The sequence below is a fragment of the Moschus berezovskii genome, chromosome 9 (genome assembly GCF_049115385.1).
Source record: "Moschus berezovskii isolate FMDL1 chromosome 9, NW_MosBer_1.0, whole genome shotgun sequence".
Taxonomy (NCBI): Eukaryota; Metazoa; Chordata; class Mammalia; order Artiodactyla; family Moschidae; genus Moschus; species Moschus berezovskii.
In genome coordinates this window covers 29,662,388-29,680,467 of record NC_142468.1, presented here as the reverse complement: position 1 = coordinate 29,680,467, position 18,080 = coordinate 29,662,388, and positions in this window count along the sequence as shown.

Genomic DNA, 18,080 nt, shown 5'->3' with positions numbered 1-18,080 from the left:
GCAGAAAATGTAGAAAGACAGATAAAAAGTAACAAAATTGGAGTACAGAGTACATCATGTGAAATGCCAGGCTGAATAAAGCACAAACTAGAATCAAGACTGCCGGAAGAAATACCAATAACCTCAGACATGCAGATGACACCACCCTTATGGTAGAAAGGGAAGAGGAACTAAAGATGCTCTTGATGAAAGTGAGAGAGGAGAGTGAAACAGCTGGCTTCAAACTCAACGTTTAAAAAATGAAGACCTTGGCATCCAGTTCCATCACTTAATGACAAATAGATGGGGAAACAATGGAAGTAGTGACAGACTTCATTTTCTTAGGCTCCAAAATCATTGCGGACGGTGACTGTAACCATGAAATTAAAAGCCGCTTGCTCCTTGGAAGAAAGGCTATGACAAACCCAGACAGTGTAGTCAAAAGCAGAGACATCACTTTGTCGACCAAAGTCCACATAATCAAAGCTATGGTTTTTCCAGTAGTCATGTATGGATGTGAGAGTTGGACCATAAAGAAGGCTGAGCGCCAAATAATTGATTCTTTCGATCTGTGGTCCAGAAAAGACTTGAGAGTGCCCTGGACAGCAAGGAGATCAAACCAGTCAGTCCTAAAGGAAAGCAACCCTGCCTGAATATTCATCGGAAGGACTGATGCTAAAGCTGAAGCTCCAGTTCTTTGGCCACCAGATGCAGAGCCAACTCATTGGAAAAGACCCTGATGCTTGGAAAAATTGAGGGCAGGAGGAGAAGTGGGCGTCAGAGGATAAGGTGGTTGGACGGCATCACCAACTCAATGGACATGAGTTTGCGCAAACTCTGGGAGATAGGAAGGGACAGGGAAGCCTGGTGTGCTGCAGTCCATGGGGTCACAAAGAGTCAGACATGAATGAGCGACTGAATAGCAACAACAAGCCCATCTAAGATCCCGTCTGGGTTTATAACCCTTTTCTCTTGATGCCTCAAATGTTCTAACTGTGAGTGGATGTACGTTTAAAATGAGGAAACATTCCCAATCTTCTTAATACCCAGTTAAAGTGCTCCAAGGAGTAAGCATCTTTTCATTTCATGGCTGCAGTCACTGTCTACTGTGATTTTGGAGCCCAGGAAAATAAAATCTGTCACTGTTTCCAGTTTTCCCCCATCTATTTGCCATGAAGTGATGGGACCAGATGCCATGGTCTTCGTTTTTTGAATGTTAAGTCTTAAGCCAGCTTTTTCATTCTCCTCTTTCACCCTCATTAAGAGGCTCTTTAGTTCTTCACTTTCTGCCATTGGGATGGTGTCATCTGCATATCAGGTAGTTGATATTTCTCCTGGAGTCTTGATTCCAGCTTGTGTTCATCCAGCCTGGCATTTCACATGATGTACTCTGCATATAAGTTCAATATGCAGGACAATAATATACAGCCTTGACATACTCCTTTCCCAATTTTGAACCAGTCTGTTTTTCCACGTCCAGTTCTAACTGTTGTTTCTTATCTCGCATACAGGTTTCTCAGTGCTTAATACCCAGTTAAAGAGACAGACAGAGTTGTACCATCTGTAAGTTATTTTATACTGCCAAGGGAGAGATACGGAACGAGCTTTAGGCAAAGATTTTGTCTTCTATAGAGATTTCCAGAATAGTGATATGATGGTTGTTCAGCTTCTAAGTCGTGTCCAAGTTTTTGAGATCCCTGAACTATAGCACGCCAGGCTTCCCTGCCCTTCACTATCTCCCTGAGTTTGCTCAAACTCCTGTCCATTGAATCAGTGATGCCGTCCAACCATCTCATTCTCTGTTGCCCTCTTCTCCTGCCCTCAGTCTTTCCCAGCCTCAGGGTCTTTATCAATGAGTTGGCTCTTTGTATCAGGTGGCCAAAGTATTGGAGCTTCAGCATCAGTCCTTCCAGTGAATATTCAGGGTTGATTTTCTTTAAGATGGACTGGTTTGATCTCCTTGCAGTCCAAGGGACTCTCAAGAGTCTTCTCCAGCATCACAATCTGAAAGCATCAATTCTTTGGCGCTCAGCTTTCTTTATGGTCCAACTCTTACAACCATACATGACTACTGGAAAAACCATAGCTATGTGACTACTGGAAAAACCATAGCTTTGACTATAATGGACCAAGTGATATTTTTGCTTTTGAACACCTGTCCAGGTTTGCCGTAGCTTTTCTTCCAAGGAGTAAGCATCTTTTCATTTCATGGCTGCAGTCACTGTCTACTGTGATTTTGGAGCCCAGGAAAATAAAATCTGTCACTGTTTCCAGTTTTCCCCCATCTATTTGCCATGAAGTGATGGGACCAGATGCCATGGTCTTCGTTTTTTGAATGTTAAGTCTTAAGCCAGCTTTTTCATTCTCCTCTTTCACCCTCATTAAGAGGCTCTTTAGTTCTTCACTTTCTGCCATTGGGATGGTGTCATCTGCATATCAGGTAGTTGATATTTCTCCTGGAGTCTTGATTCCAGCTTGTGTTCATCCAGCCTGGCATTTCACATGATGTACTCTGCATATAAGTTCAATATGCAGGACAATAATATACAGCCTTGACATACTCCTTTCCCAATTTTGAACCAGTCTGTTTTTCCACGTCCAGTTCTAACTGTTGTTTCTTATCTCGCATACAGGTTTCTCAGGATATAGGTAAGGTGGCTTGTATTCCCACGTCTTTTAGAATTTTCCACAGTTTGTTGTGATTCACATAGTCAAACGCTTTAACATAGTCAATGAAGCAGTAGTAGATGTTCTTTTGGAATTTCCTTTCTTTATCTATGATCTAATCAGTTCAGTTCAGTTCAGTTCAGTTGCTCAGTCGTGTCTGTCTCTTTGCGACCCCATGAATCACAGCACGCCAGGCCTCCCTGTCCATCACCAACTCCTGGAGTTCACTCAAACTCATGTCCATCGAGTCGGTGATGCCATCTAGCCATCTCATTCTCTGTCGTCCCCATCTCCTCCTGCCCCCAATCCCTCCCAGCATCAGTCTTTTCCAATGAGTCAACTCTTCGTAGATTTTAGCAATTTGATCTCTGGTTTTTCTGCCTTTTCTAAATCTAGCTTGTACATCTGGAAGTTCTTGGTTCACGTACTGTTGAAACCTAGCTTAAAGGATTTTGAACATCACTGTGCTAGTATGTGAAATAAGCATAACTGTACGATAGTTTGAACATATAAGGAAATGCATTAACAACTTTATCCAACTGGTTTGAAAACTTACAATTCTTCAATCTAAAAGCTAGAAAGTAAAACATTTCTATCCTAGTTCTGCCATTGATTCATTGTCCTTAATAAATTCATTATGTTTAAATCCTTTTCTTAGCTGTAAATTCAAGATACTTGAGAACCATTTACTAACTTCAAAATATTGAGAAATGCAAAGATATGAATACTGAACTTCAAAATAATTACAGCTGGAAATTTTAGAAATTTAAGATTTTAGAAAGTATTTGGATGTCAAGGAAATGAAAGTGATTATTAGTGGTGAATGTGATGATTTTTGAGGTGATTTTCTTAAGAAGTAATAATTGAAAGCTTATGTGTTTACACAGATCTTCAGATTGATGTGAAACAAAGCTCTCATGACTCAACTGACAAGGAAGAGTTAGTTTTTTCAAGTTGAATTAGGTACACTGTATCAGTCAGTCAGTTCAGTTGCTCAGTCGTGTCAGACTCTTTGCGACCCCATGGATTGCAGCATGCCAGGCCTCCCTGTCCATCACCAACTCCCGGAGCATGCTCAAACTCATGTCCATCTAGTCTTTGATGCCATCCAACCATCTCATTCTCTGTCGTCCCCTTCACCTTCTGCCTTCAGTCTTTCCCAGCATCAGGGTCTTTTCCAATGAGTCAGCTCTTCGCATTAGGTGGCCAAGGTATTGGAGTTTCAGCTTCAACATCAGTCCTTCCAATGAACATTCAGGACTTATTTCCTTTAGGATGGACTGGTTGGATCCCCTTGCAGTCCAAGGGACTCTCAAGAGTCTTCTCCAACACCACAGTTCAAAAGCATCAATTCTTCAGCGCTCAGCTTTCCTTATATAGGCTCTTCTAATAACCTATTTCAGGGATAACATAAAGGCTTGATATACAAGCCTATATATTAATATATATAGAGCAAATACATTTAGGTATCTTTAAAAATGAACTGAAAATTACTCTAGGTTTCACATAAGAGCCTAGGAAAATAAGCAGTGTTGTTAAAGGCTTCCCAACCCACCCTTGATTCTTGAATTAAATTACAGTTTGAAGAATGCCTGCTTTTTAAATGGCATTGAGAAGACTGTGGGTGCTTAACTAGTCACATTTTCATTTATCTTTTGAACAACTGTGTAGTAATTTTTATTGCATATTAAAAAAAATTCCCTGTATTAAAGTAATACAGTCTCAGGCTGTATAACCTCCTTTTATGTGGTATTTTTTATGCTTGGATTATTCAGTTTAATATGCTATATACTGCAGGCCTGGAGTTTTTAAAGAACAGTTTAGACATACTCCTTTAGGTTTCAAGGCACACTCATATTATCTTAAATGCTGGAGGCTTATTTTAAGACTACAGAGGACAGTAAGGCCTCATCGAAGGCATGGCTGGGAAAATAACTGTCTTGTAGTGGGCACAGCAGCTCTCATAGCTGGGTAGTGCCCTCAACTTTGAGATCTATGTCCACTGCTCAGTAGTCATCATGTACCTACTCTTACTTGTGTTTCCCAACTTCTCCCTGCACATTTCTCCCTCTGCAGCTTCCATTGTTCCTGAAAGAGGTTCTGATTGATTGTTACTTATAATCCAAAAGAGAGCCTCCTGACTCTTTTCTTCTAAATCATTCTGGCCTTCTAAGTCATGTCCAGCCAAAGGATGGCTGCCCTTAACTAGGGCAGAGACCCCAGGTACAACTGACTGTGGCCAATGTAATAGGTCAAAGCCGGAAAAGTAAAAGTTGCTCATTTGTGTCCAACTCTTTGCGACCCCATGGACTATACACTCCATGGAATTCTCCAGGCCAGAATACTGGAGTGGGCAGCCTTTCCCTTCTCCAGGGGATCTTCCCAACCCAGGGACAGAACCCAGGTCTCCTGCATTGCAGGCACATTCTTTACCAACTGAGCTATCAGGGAAGCCCCACAAGCCAGAGGGCACAGCCAATTATGTGGAAAGACCCAACCTAGACAGCCTTCCTTAAAGAGGCTGTGAGCAGGACAGGCAGGCCTTTAGAAAATCATGGATTTCTCAGTGCAATCATGATGAGTTTAAAATGATAATGAAGAGAGGCTGAACAAGATGGTGGAGGAATAGGATAGCGAGACCACTTTCTCCCCCACAAATTCATCAAAAGAACATTTGAACACTGAGTAAAGTCCATAAAACAACTTCTGAATGCTGGCAGAGGACATCAGGCACCCAGAAAAGCAGCCCATTGTCTTCAAAAGAAGGTAGGAAAAACCATAAAAGATAAAAAGAGAGACGAAGTAGGGATGGAGCTCCATCCCGGGAAGGGAGGCATAAAAAAAGAGAGAAGTTTCTGAAACCAGGAAACACTCTCACAGGCGAGTCTGTGGCGAGCCTTGGACCCTCAGAGGACAACACAACCAACCGGGAGAAAAATAAATAATTAAACCTCACAGCTTACGAGTCCAAAGGTAACGCCCAGCGGAGAAGCAGGGCAGACGCCCGCATCCGCCATTAACAAGCAGGGCCTGGGCAGGGAGGAGCCAGCTGAACTGCTTAGAGAGAGGACCGGGCCTGAATGCCGCGAGGGCCGCCTGGGGGAGCTGACTGGAGATAGCAGAGCAGACTGTGGGGTAGCTACCCCGCGAAAAGGTGAAAAGCCCTAACTTAAGACTCTGCCAGCCCCACTCACAGAACAAAAGACTGAGCAGAGCTAGCCGGCTGCAGACGGCCCATCCCCCGCCGAGACAGGCAGGGGAGGGCAGTCAGAGCCAGAAGGGGGCAATCGCGGTCCCAGAGAGGCATCCGATACCAATCTGCAGGCAGGCTTCAGTGTTAACCAAGACTTTTTGGGTTTCTGGCTGGTTAACATCCGCCTGAGAAGGTGCACCGGTTGTATACACAGAAAACCGAGCAGGAGGGACTGGAGAGGTGATAAGTCGCAGTGACTGCACTTGCCAAACACCTGGTCACTTGAGCTGCTCGGTCCAGGGAAGGCACAAAACGCAGGCCCAACCAAGTCTGCGCCTTTGTGGAGTACCCGAGTACCTGAACCTGAGTGGCTTAGACCTGGGACGTGCATGCAACCCAGCTCCGGCCTCAGACAGTTATCGGCAGAGCAACTTAGAGCCTGTGCAGTGTAGACTAGGACAGCACACACGCCGTGAGTGGGGGCAAACCCAGTGTGGCTGGGACACTGCGAGCACTCCCCACAGACTCCAGAGATATTTCTCTGCAGTGTTCCTCCCTTCCCAGAACAGGACTGAACAAGTGAGCTTTAAAAAGTCCACCACAACCCCCTAGTGTCAGAGCGGAAATTAAACACTCAAGAGACCAGCAAACAGAAGCTAAAACAGAGGGAACCACCTTGGAAGTGACTATACGGGTTGTCCAAAGTCACTCCAAACCTATTGACATCTCATAACTCATTACTAGTCACTTCATTGCACTCCAGAGAGAAGAAATCCAGCTCCACCCATCAGAACACTGACACAAGCTTCCCCAACCAGGGAATCTTGACAAGCCACCCGTCCAACCTCACCCATAGCAAGGAAACTTCACAATAAAGAGAACTCCACAAACTGCCAGAAGACGGAAAGACCACCCCAAACACAGCAGTATAAGCAAGATGAAGAGGCAGAGAAATACCCAGCAGATAAAGGAAGAGGATAAATGCCCACCAACCCAAACAAAAGAGTAAGAGACAGGGAATCTACCTGATAAAGAATTCCAAATAATGATAGTGAAATTGATCCAAAATCTTGAAAGCAAATTAGAGTTACAGATAAATAATCTGGAGACGAGGATTGAGAAGATGCAAGAAAGGTTTAATAAGGATCTAGAATAAATAAAAAAGTCAATATACAATGAATAATGCAATAGATGAGATCAGAAACACTCTGGAGGGAACCAACAGTAGAATAACGGAGGCAGAAGACAGAATAAGTGAGAAGATGGAATGGTAGTAATAAATGAAGCAGAGAGGAAAAAATAAAAACGAATTAAAAGAAATGAGGACAATCTCAGAGACCTCTGGGACAATTTTAAACGCCCCAATATCCGAATCATAGGAGTCCCAGAAGAAGAAGACAAGAAGAAAGACTATGAGAAAATACTTGAGGAGATAATAGTTGAAAATTTCCCTAAAATGGGGAAGGAAATAATCACCCAAGTTCAAGAATCCCAGAGAGTCCCAAACAGGGTAAACCCAAGGTGAAATACCCCAAGACACATATTAATCAAATTAACAAAGATCAAACACAAAGAACAAATATTAAAAGCAGCAAGGGAAAAGCAACAAATAACACACAAGGGGATCCCCATAAGGATAACAGCTGATCTTTCAACAGAAACTCTTCAGGCCAGGAGGGAATGGCAGGGCATACTTAAAGTGATGAAAGAAAATAACCTACAGCCCAGATTACTGTACCCAGCAAGGATCTCATTCAAGTATGAAGGTGAAATCAAAAGCTTTACAGACAGGCAAAAGCTGAGAGAATTCAGCATTACCAAACCAGCTCTCCAACAAATGCTAAAGGACCTTCTCTAGACAGGAAACACAGAATGAGTGTATAAACTCGAACCCAAAACAATAAAGAAAATGGCAACGGGATCATACTTATCAATAATTACCTTAAACGTAAATGGGTTGAACGCCCCAACCAAAAGACAAAGGCTGGCTGAATGGATACAAAAACAAGACCCCTATATATGTTGTCTACAAGAGACCCTCCTCAAAACGAGGGACACATACAGATTCAAAGTAAAAACATAATCCATGCAAATAGAGATCAAAAGAAAGCAGGAGTAGGAATACTCATATCAGATAAAATAGACTTTAAGACAAAAGCTATGAAAAGAGACAATGAAGGACACTACATTGGCTCAATCCAAGAAGAAGATATAACAATTATAAATATATATGCACCCAACATAGGAGCACCACAATAAGTGAGACTAATACTAACAAGTATGAAAGGGGAAATCAACAATAACACAATAATAGTGGGAGACTTTAATACCCCACTCACACCTATGGATAGATCAACTAAACAGAAAATTAACAAGGAATCACAAAAGTTAAATGATACAATAGACCAGTTAGACCTAATAGATATCTATAGGACATTTCACCCCAAAACAATGAATTTCACCTTCTTCTCAAGTGCACACGGAACCTTCTCCAGGATAGATCACATCCTGGGCCATAAATCTAGCCTTGGTAAATTCAAAAAAATTGAAATCATTCCAAGCATCTTTTCTGACCACAATGCAGTAAGACGATCTCAATTACAGGAGAAAAACTATTAAAAATTCCAACATGTGAAAAACACGCTGCTGAATAACGAACAAATCAATGAAGAAATCAAAATATGCATAGAAATGAATGAAAATGAAAACACAACAACCCAAAACCTGTGGGATACTGTAAAAGCAGTGCTAAGGGGAAGGTTCATAGCAATACAGGCATGCCTCAAGAAACAAGAAAAAAGCCAACTAAATAACCTAACTCTACACCTAAAGCAAATAGAAAAGGAAAAAATGAAGAACCCTAGGGTCAGTAGAAGGAAAGAGATATTAAAAATTAGGGCAGAAATAAATACAAAAGAAACAAAAGAGACCATAGCAAAAATCAACAAAGCCAAAAGTTGGTTCTTTGAGAGGGTAAATAAAATTGACAAACCACTAGCCAGACTCATCAAGAAACAAAGGGAGAAAAACCAAATCAATAAAATTAGAAATGAAAAGGGAGAGATCACAACAGACAATACAGAAATACAAAGGATCATAAGAGACTATTATCAGCAATTATATGCCAATAAAATGGACAACGTGCAAGAAATGGACAAATTCTTAGATAAGTATAACTTTCCAAAACTGAACCAGGAATATATAGAAAATCTTAACAGACCCATCACAAGCATGGAAATTGAAACTGTAATCAGAAATCTTCCAGCAAACAAAAGCCCAGGTCCAGATGGCTTCACAGCTGAATTCTACCAAAAATTTAGAGAAGAGCTAACACCTATCCTACTCAAACTCTTCCAGAAAATTGCAGAGGAAGGTAACTCATTCTATGAGGCCACCATCACCCTAATACCAAAACCTGACAAAGATGCCACAAAAAAAGAGAACTACAGGCCAATATCACTGATGAACATAGATACAAAAATCCTTAACAAAATTCTAGCAAACAGAATCCAACAACACATTAAAAAGATCATACATCATGACCAAGTGGGCTTTATCCCAGGAATGCAAGGATTCTTCAATATCCGCAAATCAATCAATGTAATACACATTAACAAATTGAAAATAAAAACCATATGATTATTTCAATAGATGCAGAGAAAGCCTTGACAAAATTCAACATCCATTTGTGATCAAAACCCTCCAGAAGGCGGGAATAGAAGGAACATTCCTCAACGTAATAAAAGCTATATATGACAAACCCACAGCAAACATTATCCTCAATGGTGAAAAATTGAAAGTGTTTCCCCTAAAGTCAGGAACAAGACAAGGGTGCCCACTCTCACCACTACTATTCAACATAGTTTTGGCCACAGCAATCAGAGCAGAAAAAGACATAAAAGGAATTCAAATAGGAAAAGAAGTAAAACTCTCACTGTTTGCAGATGACATGATCCTCTACACAGAAAACCCTAAAGACTCTACCAGAAAATTACTAGAGCTAATCAATGAATATAGTAAAGTTGCAGGATATAAAATCAACACACAGAAATTCCTTGCATTCCTATACACTAATAATGAGAAAATAGAGAAATTAAGGAAACAATTCCATTCACTGTTGCAACGAAAAGAATAAAATACTTAGGAATATATCTACCTAAAGAAACAAAAGACCTGTATATAGAAAACTATAAAACATTGGTGAAAGAAATCAGAGAGGACACTAATAGATGGAGAAACATACCATGTTCATGGATTGGAAGAATAAATATTGTGAAAATGAATATATTACCTAAAGTAATTTATAAGTTCAATGCAATCCCTATCAAGCTACCAACGGTGTTTTTCACAGAGCTAGAACAAATAATTTCACAATTTGTATGGAAATACAAAAAACCTCGCATAGCCAAAGCAATCTTGAGAAAAAAGAATGGAACTGGGGGAATCAATCTGCCGGACTTCAGGCTCTACTACAAAGCCACAGTCATCAAGACAGTATGGTACTGGCATAAAGACAGAAATATAGATCAATGGAACAAAATAGAAAGCCCAGAGATAAATCCACACACCTATGGACACTTTATCTTTGACAAGGGAGGCAAGAATATTCAATGGAGAAAAGACAATCTCTTTAACAAGTGGTGCAGGGAAAACTGGTCAACCACTTGTAAAAGAATGAAACTAGAACACTCCCTAACACCATACACAAAAATAAGCTCAAAATGGATTAAAGATCTAAATGTAAGACCAGAAACTATAAAACTCCTAGAGGAGAACGTAGGCAAAACACTCTCCGACATAAATCACAGCAGGATCCTCCATGACCCACCTCCCAGAATATTGGAAATAAAAGCAAAAATAAACAAATGGGACCTAATTAAAATTAAAAGCTTCTGCACAGCAAAGGAAACTCTAAGCAAGGTGAAAAGACAGCCTTCAGAATGGGAGAAAATAATAGCAAATGAAGCAACTGATAAAGGATTAATCTCAAAAATATACAAGCAACTCCTGCAGCTCAATTCCAGAAAAATAAACGACCCAATCAAAAAATGGGCTAAAGAACTAAACAGACATTTCTCCAAAGAAGACGTACAGATGGCTAACAAACACATGAAAAGATGCTCAACATCCCTCATAATTAGAGAAATGCAAATTAAAACCACAATGAGGTACCATTTCACGCCAGTCAGAATGGCTGCTATCCAAAAGTCTACAAGCAATAAATGCTGGAGAGGATGTGGAGAAAAGGGAACCCTCTTACACTGTTGGTGGGAATGCAAACTAGTACAGCCACTATGGAGAACAGTGTGGAGATTCCTTAAAAAACTGGAAATAGAACTGCCATACGACCCAGCAATCCCACTGCTGGCATACACACTGAGGAAACCAGAATTGAAAGAGACACATGTACTCCAATGTTCATCACAGCACTGTTTATAATAGCCAGGACATGGAAGCAACCTAGATGTTCATCCGCAGATGAATGGATAAAAAAGCTGTGGTACATTTACACAATGGAGTCCTACTCAGCGATTAAAAAGAATACATTTGAATTAGTTCTAATGAGGTGGACGAAACTGGAGCCTATTATACAAAGTGAAGTAAGCCAGAAACAAAAATACCAATACAGTATATTAACACATATATGTGGAATATAGCAAGAGGATAATGATAACCCTGTATACGAGACAACAGCAAAGACTCGGATGTGTGGAGCAGTCTTTGGACTCTGTGGGAGAGGGCAAGGGTGGGATAATTTGGGAGAATGGATTGAAACATGTATATTATCATATGTGAAACGAATCTGACGTGGTTGGGGGCTCCCCACCTCAACACTCTGTGGATTTAAGAGGCCGTTCCTTCCGGAAGTATATAAATTAGCCTGGGATAGAACCTGCATGCTGAATTTACTAATTAAGAAATGAGAAACCAGAACTATAAAGGTGGCATAGAAATACAAGAAACTATTCTTAAGTAATCTTTTAAAACTTTGAACAGAGTTACAGATTTTGCATTTGTTATTAACTGGTATATGTAATTTAACCAGAACCATGAGAAAGTTGGTATTGTGTGAATTCTGAGGCACTTTCGACATATTGTCGGAGTGATGTGGTGGACTTTCTTGAGTTTACACATTCATAAGTGAATGGTCTGTATTTCGTGCCTTTGTTGGTTTTCTGTGAGCTGTAGTTTCTGGGAAGTGAGCGGCTCTCATTCCTGTAACTCTTGTAACCCAGTCATTTGTGTGCTTCCTTCATGAGGATCCAGTGCGGCTGTGGTGCTGTTATCCCTCTGATAGGAACTCTAACTCAGTGTAAAGCCCCAAAGATCTGTTATTTATTTTTATTTTATATTGTACTATATTTTATTTACAGTGTTGTGTTTGTTTCAGGTATATAGCAAAGTGATACAGTCATATATATATATATGAATTAACAAAAGCAGTTCCTGTCTTTTGATGGGGAGCTCATGGTTCATAATATAAATGGCATTATTTTGAGAGAGGGATAACTTAGGTATAGCATTGGGTTTTTTTTCTTTTTGCAGCTTGAGGCAGTTGTAAAATAACTTAATGTAACTTTTTGCAACTGTGTATTCTATAGTATTTTTTTCCATTTGGTGAAATTTTAACTGTTAATGGTTTTGGCATTGTGCTTTGTACCATTTATTAAATAAAAATTTTAAAAAATTAAAAAAAAATAAAATGATAATGAAGCTCTCCATTATTGTCAGTATTGCAATTTCAGGAAGAAATCATAGTGGCAAAATGTACACTTGACAAATAGCAGCATTGCACAGCACTTGAGAGAAGCTGCTCTGGGGCCAGACAACCTGGGTTTGCTCTGGGATTACAATATGCATCTGTGAATTAGTAGAACCTGCCTGTAATAAGTTAGGGATGTGGATCTTTGACTCAGTATAATTCCATTTAAAGCCCCCTTTCATCCTTTGTCGTCCTGTTACATATTTTACTTCTGTATGTTATAAATCTCATTATACATTTTTTTCTCGATTTAAACAAAGAAAACATAAAAAAGCGTATTCCAGTTACCCAGATGGGAACTTTTGCACTGTTCTTTTCTGTCATGCAAGTCTTTGCTTTCCTGTGGAATGATTTTCCTTCAGCCTGAAGAACTTCTTTTAATATTCATTGCTTGTATCTCAGCTCTGTTGGAGACAAATTCTTTCAGCTTCTGTTTGTCTGAAAATGTCTTTATTTCACCTTTTATTTTGAAAGATATTTTTACTGGGTTTAGAATCCTAGGTAGGAAATTTTTTTTTCCTTTTTATTCCTTTAGCACTTTAAAGACTATTCTACTTTTTATCTTCAGCCTGCATTGTCTCTGATGAGAAGCCAGTTTTCATTCATCTTTTCCCTTGTGTATGATGTGCCCTTTTTCTCTGGCTGCTTTTGAGGTTTCTCTTTATTTTTGGTTTTCAGCAGTTTGATATGTGCCTATCATGGCTTATTTTCTCAGTGTATCATCTGTGTTTTTCTGCAGCAGTCTCTTCTATTTCCAGGACTCCGGGTATATGTGTATTGACTGCTTGTACTGTCCCATCATTGTGGCATTTTGCCCCTACTAATTTTCTCTCTGTGCTTCAAACTGAAGAATTCCTTTTGACTTCAGGTTCACAAATCCCTTCTTTCGTTATTCAGTCTGCTGTTAATCTCATCCAGTAGGAGTCTGACCAATTTTAGGAGTCTTCTTGGTTCTTTTTTATGGTTTTTATATCTCCACTGGAGTTCTCCTTTTTTTTTTGCCCATTATATCCATCTTTTACTACAGATTATTCAGTATACACTTAGCTAGTTATTCATATTTTGACACCTTTGCTAGGTCCAATATTGGGGTCATCAGTGTATGTGTTTCTATTGGCTGTTTTTTTCCCCTGTTGACTGTGGGTACATTTTTCTATTTCTTTTTATGTCTAGTAATTATTTTTATTGTATGAAGATGCATCTTAGAGACTCTGGATTCTATTATCTACCTCCAGAGTGTTGAATTTTGTTCTAGAAGGCAGTTAAATTAGAGCAGAGCATTAGAACTTGGAGAGGTTTCCTTGTAGGCTTGTTAGGCTGGATCTCATTTAACAAAAAGCAGTTCTTAGTGGCTCATCTCAGCATTTAGTAGCTTACCAATATCTCCACTCTTCACTGTCAGAGAAGAGCAAAGCAGAAATTCCCGGGTCTGAAGTTCTAGATCTTCAGACAGTTTTATTACCCTGTGAAGAACTACTCTTTCTTGAGTTAGAGGTTCTCCAATTTTAGACTGTGTTGGAAACACTATCAGGGTACCTCATTTAACAGGCAGATTCTAGGGTCCCATTGTTACAGCTTCTGATCCAGCAAGTGTTGATAAGGTTCAGAGGATATGCATTTTTAGCAAGTTCTTGAAGTGATTCTAGACCAGGTGCCCTGAGGCCCATACTTGGTGAATGATAGTATATGCTTACCTTTGGCAAAAATTGAGAGCTATTAGGATGCGTTCTGAGAAACCTGTATGCAACACAAGAAGCAGCAGAACTGGTCATAGAACAACGGACTGGTTCAAAATTGGGAAAGGAGTACCTCAAGGCTGTATATTGTCACAGAGCTTATTTAACTTAAATGCAGAGTGCATCATGCAAAATGTAAGGCTGGATGAAACACAAGCTGGAATCATGATTGCTGGGGGAAATAACAACCTCAGATACACAGATGATGCCACTGTAATGGCAGAAAGTGAAGTGGAACTAAAGAGTCTCTTGAATGATGGAGAAAGAGGAGAGTGAAAAAACTGGCTTAAAACTCAGCATTCGAAAAACTAAGATCGTGGCATCTGGTCCCATCACTTCATGACAAATCAGTTCAGTTCAGTCTCTCAGTCGTGTCCGACTCTCCGCGACCCCATGAATCACAGCACGCCAGGCCTCCCTGTCCATCACCAACTCCCGGAGTACACTCAAACTCATGTCCACAGAGTCAGTGATGCCATCCAGCCATCTCATTCTTGGTCGTCCCCTTCTCCTCCTGCCCCCAACCTTTCCCAGCATCAGAGTCTTTTCCAGTGAGTCAACTCGTCGCATGAGGTGGCCAAAGTATTGGAGTTTCAGCTTTAGCATCAGTCCCTCCAATGAACATCCAGGACTGATCTCCCTTAGAATGGACTGGTTGGATCTCCTTGCAGTATAAGGGATTCTCAAGAGTCTTCTCCAACACCACAGTTCAAAAGCATCGATTCTTTGGCGATCAGCCTTCTTCACAGTCCAACTCTCACATCCATACATGACCACGGGAAAAACCATTGCCTTGACTAGACGGACCTTGGTTGGCAAAGTAATGTCTCTGCTTTTTAATATACTATCAAGGTTGGTCATAACTTTCCTTCCAAGGAGCAAGCGTCTTTTAATTTCATGGCTGCAATCAGCATCTGCAGTGATTTTGGAGCCCAAAAAAATAAAGTCTGACACTGTTTCCACTGTTTTTCCATCTATATCCCATGAAGTGATGGGACCAGATGCCATGATCTTTGTTTTCTGAATGTTGAGCTTCAAGCCAACCTTTTCACTCTCCTCTTTCACTTTCATCAAGAGGCTTTTGAGTTCCTCTTCACTTTCTGCCATAAGGGTAGTGTCATCTGCATATCTGAGGTTATTGATATTTCTCCCAGCAATCTTGATTCCAGCTTGTGCTTCTTCCAGCCCAGCGTTCCTCATGATGTACTCTGCATATAAGTTAAATAAGCAAGGTGACAATATACAACCTTGACGTACACCTTTTCCTATTTGGAACCAGTCTGTTGTTCCATGTCCAGTTCTAACTGTTGCTTCCTGACCTGCATACAGGTTTCTCAAGAGGCAGGTCAGGTGGTCTGGGATTCCCATCTCTTTCAGAATGTTCCACAGTTTATTGTGATCCACACAGTCAAAGGCTTTGGCATAGTCAATGAAGCAGAAATAGATGTTTTTCTGAAACTCTCTTGCTTTCTCCATCATCCAGCGGATGTTGGCAATTTGATCTCTGGTGCCTCTGCCTTTTCTAAAACCTGCTTGAACATCTGGGAGTTCACGGTTCACATACTGCTGAAGCCTGGCTTGGAGAATTTTGAGCATGACTTTACTAGCATGTGAGATGAGGGCAATTGTGCGGTCGTTTGAGCATTCTTTGGCATTGCCTTTCTTTGGGATTGGAATGAAGACTGACCTCTTCCAGTCCTGTGGCCACTGCTGAGTTTTCCAAATCTGCTGGCATATTGAGTGCAGCACTTTCACAGCATCATCTTTCAAGACTTGAAATAGCTCAACTGGAATTCCATCACCTCCACTAGCTTTGTTCGTAGTGATGCTTTCTAAGGCCCACTTGACTTCAGATTCCAAGATGTCTGGCTCTAGGTCAGTGATCATGTTATCGTGACTATCTTGGTCGTGAAGATCTTTTTTGTACAGTTCTTCTGTGTATTCCTGCCACCTCTTCTTAATATCTTCTGCTTCTGTTAGGTCCATACCATTTTGTCCTTTATCGCGCCCATCTTTGCATGAAATGTTCCCTTGGAATCTCTAATTTTCTTGAAGAGGTCTCTTGATTTTCCTATTCTGTTGTTTTTCTCTATTTCTTTGCATTGATCACTGAGGAAGTCTTTCTTATCTCTCCTTGCTCTTCTTTGGAACTCTGCATTCAGATGCTTATATCTTTCCTTTTCTCCTTTGCTTTTCACCTCTCTTCTTTTCACAGCTATTTGAAAGGCCTCAGACAGCCATTTCGCTCTTTTGCATTTCTTTTCCATGGGGATGGACACAGTGACAGGCGCAGGGACAGCAGATGAGTCAGACCAATCGGGCATCATTATAAGGAACAATGATAAAGAAAAACATTTGCCTTTGCCTAGTTCTCTCTGTAGCCATGCAGTTTCATTCCCCAAGAGAAAGTACACCTGCAAGAGAAGGCCTGAAAGAGACAGAAGCAGGGCCAAGGGACCTGGGAGGGCAGACACACACAAAGAGAAGCACTAACCCACCGCCTCTCAGCTTTGCAACCACTGCCATATTGAGACGGTGAATTACTGGAAACAGTGGCAGGGTTTATTTTCCTGGGCTCCAAAATCACTGTGAACAGTTACTGCAACCATGAAATTAAGACACTTGCTCCTTAGAAGGAAAGCTATGACAAACCTAGACAGCTTATTAAAAAGCAGAGACATCACTTTGCCGACAAAGGTCCGTATAGTCAAAGCCATAATTTTTCCAGTAGTCATGTACAGGTGTGAGTTGGACCATAAAAAAGGCTGAGCGCCGAAGAATTAATGCCTTCCAATTGTGCTGGAGAAGACTCTTGATAAGAGTTCCTTGGACAGCAAAGAGATCCAACCAGCCAATCCTAAAGGAAATCAACCCTGAATATTCATTGTAAGGACTGGTGCTGAAGCTGAACAATTCTTTGGGTTCAGTTCAGTTGAGTTCAGTCACTCAGTCGTGTCCGACTCTTTGCAACCCCATGAATCACAGCATGCCAGGCCTCCCTGTCCATCACCAACTCCCAGAGTTTACTCAAACTCATGTCCACCGAGTCGGTGATGCCATCCAGCCATCTCACTCTGTCGTCCCCTTCTCCTCCCGCCCCCAATCCTTCCCAGCATCAGAGTATTTTCCAGTGAGTCAACTCGTCACATGAGGTGGCCCAAGTATTGGAGTTTCAGCTTTAGCATCAGTCTCTCCAGTGAACACCCAGGATTGATCTCCTTTAGAATGAACTAGTTGTATCTCCTTGCAGTCCAAGGGACTCTCAAGAGTCTTCTCCAACACCACAGTTCAAAAGCATCAATTCTTCGGTGATCAGCTTTCTTCACAGTCCAACTCTTGCATCCATACATGACCACTGGAAAAACCATAGCCTTGACTAGACGGACCTTGGTTGGCAAAGTAATGTCTCTGCTTTTTAATATGCTATCTAGGTTGGTCATAACTTTCCTTCCAAGGAGTAAGCGTCTTTTAATTTCATGGCTGCAATCAGCATCCACAGTGATTTTGGAGCCCCCCAAAATAAAGTCCGACACTGTTTCCACTGTTTCCCCATCTATATCCCATGAAGTGATGGGACCAGATGCCATGATCTTTGTTTTCTGAATGTTGAGCTTCAAGCCAACCTTTTCACTCTCCTCTTTCAATTTCCTCAAGAGGCTTTTGAGTTCCTCTTCACTTTCTGCCATAAGGGTGGTGTCATCTGTATATCTGAGGTTATTGATATTTCTCCCAGCAATCTTGA